Genomic DNA, 7,362 nt, shown 5'->3' on the forward strand with positions numbered 1-7,362 from the left:
AAAAAAAAAAAAGAAAGAAAGAAAGAAAACCCAGGAACGTGGTGGTACAGGCTTGTAATCCTAGTGCTATGGAAACAAAACCAAGCAGATCTCTGGAGCTCGCTGGCCGGCTAGCCTAGTGCAGTTGGCAAGTTTCAAGCCAATAAAAGCCTTTGTCTCAAAAAATGGTATGAATGGTAGCTGAGACATTACAATTAATGTTGTCTTCTAACTTCTACATGCATGCATATATATAAACTTCCATCCATATACCCCTATATATGAACACACACAGGAAGAGCACAAGTGTGCACCCCTATACCCTGGGCCAACTGGTTCTGAGGTTGACCGTGTCTAGCAATTGTTACAAATGGGACAGGCACTGACTAATCCAAGAGCAGCCCCTGTGAACTGGCATGTAGTTCCCTGTACCCAGGTTTGACTGGAGTCTGCCAGGGAGCAAGTGGAGTCTATGCAGATTACACACAGAGGCAGAGCCTGGATCTGCAGTACATCAAGAAGTCTGAGTTTAATCCTGGTGAGATTACTGAGGGGCTCTAAATACATTAGAGACCTGATGGCTTGCAAGCAGGGAAGGGGTTCTCTGGATCAGTAAGGTCAGCTGGAGATGCATGGGAGAGACAGCAGGACAGATGAGCAGTACTTGACCTGCTACAGGGACAACAGTCAGGCCAGACTCATAATTAGCACTTTCTTGCTTATTCCTTGGTTTCTTTGTTTACTTGTTTGTTTGTCTATTTGACTATGCTGGGGATGGAACCTAGGGTCTTGCATATGCTAAGTAAGTGCTCCACCACTGAGCTACAACACTGGTTGGTTCTCTCGTTCTATTCACAGTAACCAGCAGAATAGAAGTTTTTTACAGAACAGTGATGGCTCTGAGTTCTAGGCCAGCCTGGTCTACAGAGTGAGTTCCAGGACAGCCAGGGCTACACAGAGAAACCCTGTCTGAGAGAGAGAGAGAGAGAGAGAGAGAGAGAGAAGTTTTTATAGGAACTGTCTCTTCTGCCCTCCCAGGGCTTGCCCATGCTCCAGCAGACTAGCAGTCTGAAGTATGTCTAGGGTTTGTGTTCTGTTTGAACCAAAGACTGAGTATAGATGGGGCCTTCCCCATTTCGGACACCTCCAAGACTCTAGTTTACTCTATTCCCAAATCAACCTGGCCTCATCCAGGGGTGTCTCTCTGCACTGACCCCCACTGTGGTGTTAGCTTATGTGTGAAGTCCAATTGGCAGCCAGAGCTTCTAGACTCGTAGATGAGCTAAGGCCACCAGTCATGTTTCTCCCTTGCAGAAAGAGCTTGCACAGGTTTATACAAGTAAGTCAGTGTTGTGTGACAAACATTCGCTGAGAGATGTCTATTCTAAGCACACATGTCTATTCACCCCAGATAGGGAACCTACAAGAGACCAAAATATAGATACAACCAAAGTCTAATTTGGTGAACCATGCGTTTTATTGGGATTACTTCCAGGCACATATATGAGTGAGAAATGACTCACAGAAGCAGAAATGACACAAAACCAGCTGCATCACCAAAGTCCACCCCAGCATGGGTGACAGCTCACAAAGCTGGGAAACCTAGAGCATACTGCACAGCCTACAGGCAGCTCACCAGGAAGGAGAACATCCTTTGCAGGTGCTCAGTTGGTCTAAACCTCTTCTAGAGAGCCCTGCTGATTTCTGCTTCTGAGCAACCGGTCTGGTCTCAGAGTCTTCTTTGCAGCTCAGCTTCCCTTTGTTTGAGAGGGGCTTTTAGGCTCTAATTACTTTCTCTGTGTAGCCCTGGCTATCCTGGAACTCACTCTGTAGACCAGGCTGGCCTCCAACTCAGAAATCCGCCTGCCTCTACAGGGAACTTTCTTGTAGGACAGAATGTTTCAATCTTGAAGGAAACTGTTACACAACAGTCAGATGGGCTTCTCATTCCTGGAACTGAAACTTTGTATCCCTCCTCAAGCCTGCCAGGACCCTCAGCCTCCCATTGAAGCATAGGAAGCTTGCCTCCACAGTCCACCACCACCATCAAAATGGCCTGTGATTGAGAGAATCCGGCCAAGGGGAAGCGTTGATTCTGAAGGTCATCGTCACCCATCGGTGCTACTTTCAGACACACGTGTCCCAGGGGCTGTCTGCAATAGGACCCAATTGAGTATGGTTCCAATGGTGGGTCAGCTTAGTGAGCTAGCATTGAAGCTTGGGAGGCGGGATGGGGGGTGTGGGAGGGAGCAGGGACAATGCACAACTTTGGGTGAGGATGCTGTGAGCTAGTCTCCAGGCAACTTCTGAACCTTCCACCTCACTTTCAACAGACAGGGAACCTAGAATTCAACAGTAAGCAAGGCAGATTACCCAGCTTCTAGACACTGAACTTCTGAGACTTTCAAGAGTAGGGGGGTAAACCAGAATCTTAAAACATCATGCATGGTTGGTTAGAAGGCATTTTAATACCACCTAGACCTCCTCGTGTGCACTGAGCTCTTTCCCATTGCGCAGCTCCTATACATTCTCACCGTTTTGTAAAGACCATTGATGGCGATGCTCCCTCTGCCTTGTGCTTGCCAGAAAGGTGTCTCCTGACTGAACGTGAGCCCACCACCATGGCTGCTATCCTAGAACCTAAGTCTGTCGAATAATCCATTAGGAACTGAAGAAGAGAAGATAGAGCTGTCATTAATTTTAGGCGCAATTGCTGGGCAGTGGTGGCATGCACTTTTAATACCAGCACTTGGGAGGCAGAGGCAGGCGGATTTCTGAGTTCGAGGCCAGCCTGGTCTACAGAGTGAGTTCCAGGACAGCCAGGGCTACACAGAGAAACCCTGTCTCGAACACTGCCCCCCCCCAAAAAAAAAGAAAAAAATTTTTAGGCATAGTGGTTGTTTGCATTAAAACCCAAAAGACTATATAGGCATATTATTATAAATCATAGAACTTAATGGAATCATCACAAAAAGTATTTATGTACAAAGCCCAGCAATACGCTAGTGGCAAGCATACTCCTGAAAACAACACATAGAGGACACAATAATATCAGTATTTCACAATATCAAATATGGAATAAACCTTTTTAAAAAGATATATATGGTCTCTGTGGTGAGAATTACAGACTTCACTAAGATGCACCCTGAGATATCCCTTCAGGATAAAAGTCCTGGAGATCTAAGGATATAGGAAGCAAGCCTCAGCAGGTGGTGGTGGCGCACGCCTTTAATCCCAGCATTTGGGAGGCAGAGGCAGGCGGATTTCTGAGTTCAAGGCCAGCCTGGTCTACAGAGTGAGTTCCAGGATAGTCGGGGCTATACAGAGAAACCCTGTCTCGAAATAAATAAAAGAGGCACACCTCAATATAATAAAGCAATACATATGACTAAATGAAGCCCACAGCCCCCATTATGCTAAATGGAGAAAGAAAGAAAAAAAGCAAAGTATTTCTAAAACCATCAGGAACAAGATGAGGATGCACCCTTTCTACAGTCCCGTGTAATACAGTTGGTGACGTCTTAGATCAGTAAGACAAGAGAGCAAGGACAAATAGGAAAGGAAGAAGTCAAGATACCCCCTTTAGTTGCAGATAACATAATTTCATCCATAAAAGGTCCTAAATAAGCCGGGTGGTGGTGGCGCACACCTTTAGTCCCAGCACTTGGGAGGCAGAGACAGACAGACCTCTGAGTTCGAGGCCAGCCTGGTCTACAGAGTGAGTTCCAGGATAGCCAGGGCTACACAGAGAAACCCTGTCCCAAAACAAACAAACAAACAAACAAACAAACAAAAAAGTCCTAAAGAATCTGTCAGAAAAGTCCTACAGTTGATGGATACAATTAGCAAAGAGACAAGATTCAAAATTAACACAAAAAATCAGTAGCCCTCCTGTATTCCAGTGCACGATTCTCAACCTTCCTAATGCTGTGATCCTTTAATATAGTTGTGGGGACCCCCAACCATAACATTATTTTAATTGCTACTTCATATCTATATATTTTATGAATTGTAATGCAAATATATGATATGAAGGCTATCTGATATGTGACCCCTGGGAAAGGATTGCTTGATACCCCTACCATACATCCCTAATACTCTCCTCACCAAAGGAGTCTAGACCCACAGGTTGAGAACCATTGCTATATATTAACAACAAACGTACCAAGAAAGAAATTGGAGCTGGGCAGTGGTGGCACACGCCTTTAATCTCAGCACTTGGGAGGCAGAGGCAGGCAGATTTCTGAGTTCGAGGCTAGTCTGGTCTACAGAGTGAGTTCCAGGACAGCCAAGGCTACACAAAACCCTGTCTCGAAAAAACAAAAACAAAAAACAAAAAACAAAACAAACAAACAAACAAACAAAAAAAGAAAGAAAGAAAGAAGGGAAGAAAGAAAGAAAGAAAGAAAGAAAGAAAGAAAGAAAGAAAGGAAGGAAGGAAGAAAGGAAGAAAGAAAGAAAGAAAATGAGGAAGCAATCCCATTTGCCACAGCCTCGAGGCTGGAGAGATGGCTCAGCAGTTACAGGCACTGACTGCTCTTCCAGAGGACCAGGGTTCAAATCCCATCATCCAACAGCAGCAACAAATCCTCAAATAAATCTAATCAGATGGGGGCTAGAGAGATGGCTCAGCGGTTAAGAGCACTGACTGCTCTTCCAGAGGTCCTGAGTTCAGTCCCTAGCAACCACATGGTGACTCACAACCATCTGTAATGCCCTCTTCCGGTGTGTCTGAAGACAGCCACAGTGTACATGGATAGGGTAGCTGTGATAAATCCAACAGTTCTCCCCCAAAGACTGCATAGATCCTGTGCATTTCCCGCCCAAATTTCCCAGAACTTGATGGAATTTTTCAAAAAACGAAAGGGCAGGGAACACTTCGGAAGTAGGAAGGGAAACCTTCTCAATCATTACACTGTGATGGTAGATACTAAGTGTCAACTTTACAAGATGGTTCTACAAGGGAAGTCTCTAGACTGGGTTCATTGAGGTAGAAAGACCTATGCTACGTGTGGCTGGCACGGTTCCACGGGCTGGGGTCCCTGACTGAATGAAAACGAGAATGAGAGCGGGTGCCAGCCAACATTTATCTCTTTCTGTTTCCTGACTGTTTTATCTCTTTCTGTTTTCCTGTGACTAGCTGTCTCACAGCCTTGCCTTCCATGGACTATGTACCCTCAAACGGGACAACTAAAGCTTCCCTTCTAAAGTTACCTTGGTCATAGCAAGGAGAGGAGGAGACCGGAACATGTATGATGAGACCATCATACAAGTCACGCAATCAGGATGATGGAAGATTGACGGGTTAGACAAACGGGTGCAGCACTTGGGAGGCAGAGGCAGACAGATTTTTGAGTTCGAGGCCAGCCTGGTCTACAGAGTGAGTTCCAGAACAGCCAGGGCTACACAGAGAAACCCTGTCTGGGGTTGGGGGTGGGGGTGGGGGTGGGAAGCGAAAGCAACTCCCAAGGGATTAAGTTCAGTGTCAGAGATGAAAGATACATTCTAAGTGGAAAATACAAGGGTGCTCTCCTTTAGCGGTTGGGAGGGGCAAACGGTTTGTAAACACAGCATGTGCAGTTTAGATCACGGTCCCCGCAAGGAGCGAAGGACACTGGAGGGATGTTTATGGGGGATGTTGAAGGGGACATTATGTTAAAGGCTGGTGCATGGTTTTTAAAGAGCCCTGCACAGCGCGAGGCAACTCTGGATGCTCACACTGCCCAGGAGCACTTTGAGAACAGCTATCTTCAATGAAACCTAGACTGCATCCCACTGTGCCCTGCTTCAGGCTCTGCTGTGGGGAACCCCTCAAGAGGCAAAAAGCAAGGAGCCCAGTCCAGGCTATCCTCCTAGCCCTGAGCCTCGGGGAAGGGGCGCAGCGCAGAGGAGAAGGGGCGGCACCCTTGGAAGAACGGGAAAGAAAGTTACAAGTGGAGGATGTTTGTCCTTTGAGGGCAAATGGTCAACAGGGAGAAATGTTTCATCTCAAAGGCAGGTCACAAGGTTGCGTAGGGGATATCTACCAGTGGCCGGCAAGCTGGCGGGCGTCTCTCGGAAAAGGGGGAAAACAGAACAGGCTGCAGACGGGGGCAAGGGGTAGGAGATCAGCCACGAGAGTGATTGGAAGACCGCAAAGCAGAAGGGAATATGGCTTCAGACCCAGTGGAGAAAGGGTAACTGCTACTTTTGGAACAGTTTTTGAGATTGCCCCATAAACCTGGACCCTACGAGCTTCCGTATGGCTTCTTGGCATAGATGCATTTGTTTATTGCAGCACTGTTCACGCGCATGAGACTCAGAGAGGAATCCACAGAGATATTTTAGACCTAGGCACACCCCGGGACCGTATATAGCCATCAACACAAAGAAGCAGCCATGAGGGATGCCTCACAGCTCCATGTGAAGGGGAGAAAACGGGGAGCCTGACAGTCAAAAGCAGTTTGAGCCAGTGACCCCTGCCATCCAGCGGGAAGACATCAAAATGGAAACGCGCAAAAGCCGTGCAGTCACCTGGAAATGAGTAAGCTCGCGTAGTGAGAATAGCCCAGGGTATCCTCGGTGGGGAGGCAGAAAACTTGGTTGGATCCAAAGTCAAGGGCAGGCCACGACTAGGATCTCGCTCGTGCCACATCCATTAAGAGATCAGAAAATAAAGTTAAAAAGCACACAGTAGCCAGGTGGTGGTGGCACATGCCTTTAATCCCAGCACTTGGGAGGCAGAGGCAGGCGGATTTCTGAGTTCGAGGCCAGCCTGGTCTATAGAGTGAGTTCCAGGATGGCCAGGGCTATACAGAGAAACCCTGTCTCCAAACCCCGCACCCCCCCCCCCAAAAAAGCATACAGTTTCCCTCTGTGGGCAGGTAGAGTGAGAAACCCCCTCAGGGCTTGTTATCTGGCCAGCCTTGAGACTATCCCCTTCCCAACAGCCTAGATCCAGCCTCCTCCCACCCCAGCACTCGTGCTGGTCAAACTGGGCCATCCTGGAAAAGCCGGAGTCCAAAATAGCTTTTAAATTCCTCAGAGCTGGAGAAAGCTGTGACCTCAGGCCACAAGATCTTTGGGGACTGGACAGATGCTCTTGAGCAGGGTCTGCCCCTGATATCTGGCCTGGAAATCCCTAGACAAGGGTTCTGGGGGGAACACTCCTTTTAGGGTATCATGCCTGGGGCTGGGAGCTGTTCTCAGAGGGACGAGTTTCTGAGGTTCTAGTAGAAGCAGCCAACATTCCATGAGCAGGGTTGCAGATCTGGCCTTCCCTCTTTCTGAGATCTCAGACCATGTCCAGTATTGGAGTCAGGACGACTGTGGCAACAATGTCCTAATGCCCATCACCCAGAAAGATGCCATCTCCAAACAGGTGAGGGAAGGAGGCTGGGGTGT

The sequence above is a fragment of the Mastomys coucha genome, unplaced genomic scaffold (assembly GCF_008632895.1).
Source record: "Mastomys coucha isolate ucsf_1 unplaced genomic scaffold, UCSF_Mcou_1 pScaffold3, whole genome shotgun sequence".
Classification (NCBI taxonomy): domain Eukaryota; kingdom Metazoa; phylum Chordata; class Mammalia; order Rodentia; family Muridae; genus Mastomys; species Mastomys coucha.